Genomic DNA, 2,135 nt, shown 5'->3' on the forward strand with positions numbered 1-2,135 from the left:
TGACGATAGTAATATTACAGCAACTGATGTGGTACTGGGAAACTTTATGTAGAAACACTTAACCATGGAAAAGCTTTGTAGAAATATTATTTACAGCAACTGTGTTTAACGTTAAAATTTTCTTAACTGATAGAACTTAACTCTTAACTCATCTCCGTATATAAAGTTGTGTTATTCTGTCTTAGGGAATTACATGTTACCAGCCTTGTGAAACTCCCACCTTATATCTACGTGAATTTGAACTACTACATGATAATGTATGATGCAGCAAAACACCCCTCCAATAGGAGTGTGATACACTTCCTTGCACAAATGTTCCCTATACTTTCACGTGCGAAAATTTTCATTCTTTGACGATGCAATCATTAAAAGTGCACCAGGAAAGTGGGGGGAAGAGTGGAATCATTTATGGAGAGGAGTATCTATTGAAAATACACTTTCAGGTAAGGAAAATGTTAACCTTCGACATGATGATTCACCTTAGTGCTCAGACTAGCTAGAATCACACATTGACATGGCGGAGGAACGGGTGCAGAAATTACCTAGATTACCCACCTTTTAAGAGCGCTAATAGGAAGCATAATTAGCATCACATTCTTTTTAAACTATAATTATCTCCAATCATTTTTATGATAATCTGTCATTACATACTGGCCCGGCATGGCCAGGTGGTTAAGACACTCGATTCTCAATCTGAGGGTCGCGGGTTCGAATCCCTGTCACACCAAACATGCTCGCCCTTTCAGCCGTGGGGGCGTTATAATGTGACGGTCAATCCCACTATTCGTTGGTAAAAGAGTAGCCCAAGAGTTGGCGGTGGGTGGTGATGACTAGCTGCCTTCCCTCTAGTCTTACACTGCTAAATTAGAGACGGCTAGAGCAGATAGTCCTCGTGTAGCTTTGCGCGAAATTCAAAAACAAACAAACATTATATACTATAATTAGATATGATTGATTCATGCAAAACTCGCCTATGATTATTGTCAATAATTGGCATTTTAAACTATAATTATCTCCTATCATTTTTATGATAATCTGTCATTACATACTATAATTAGATATGATTGATTCATGTAAAACTCGCCTATGATTATTGTCAATAATTGGCATTTTAAACTATAGTTTTGGCACATTGTGTAACAAAGGACGAAAGCAAGGACTGATGATCATCAGGCAGCCTCAACCCGTAATTCATTCAAATCAGGAATACCTCCTACATTTCAGGGCAAAGAAAGGGGTCAGACAAAGATCTCATAGAAGGGAAGAAAATTTTGCGATAGGAGAAAATCCTTACTCAACCATTCCCAACAGTAAAGAGATTAGTGAATAAGGAAAAGGTACAAATGGAATGGGCCACAGTGGAGAAGTGAATGAGAATTTCCAGTAATATTTATTAGAGCATAGTGTAGTGACTCAGACTTGAGATGTAGGGAAGTTCTCAAAGCATAATCACGAGGGGAAACAATCAAATTAATCCTCCTAATTCTCACCTTAAAAAAGGGACTGGAACAAAAGGCTTTGGCTGCTTAAAGGAACCCGCTAACACGTGCACAATGGCTACCATGTTATCCCCAGTGAACATACCTCCATAAGCCATAGTAATTACAAAACCTGTGTGAGGAAATTATTCAGTCACATAACTAGTATAGATGTTACAAGAACTATTTTATTCATAGTTTGAAGAAAAAAAAGGAGAAAATTAATTTCCTTTAACATTGCAAATCTCGTTAAATTGTAAAAGAAAAACATGTCTCATGTGTTTAGTGCCATAGAAAAGAACGAAGATTCTTTATTATTTTTGTTAAGTATGGAGAATTTTTTAGAAAATCTTATAACAGCTACTCATATAGTACAGGGAAATATATAGAACAAAGCTGCAATGATAATCAGTGAAGTAATGTCTAGTTCTCCAAAAATAACGATTATACCGAGAAAGTTACGGGAAGTTGTGCTGCATCAATACCATGATAGTTTAATAGGAGAACATCTCGGAGTTAATAAGACATTGAGTCACCTATGACAGAGATTTTACTGGATATGTATGAGGCAAGATGTGGAGGAATGGTGCAGGACATGCAGTACATGTCGTGCTAAAAGGGGACCCAAGCATAAGGGACGTGCTCCAATGAAGTTAT

The sequence above is a fragment of the Limulus polyphemus genome, unplaced genomic scaffold (genome assembly GCF_000517525.1).
Source record: "Limulus polyphemus unplaced genomic scaffold, Limulus_polyphemus-2.1.2 Scaffold1049, whole genome shotgun sequence".
In the NCBI taxonomy this organism is placed as follows: Eukaryota; Metazoa; Arthropoda; class Merostomata; order Xiphosura; family Limulidae; genus Limulus; species Limulus polyphemus.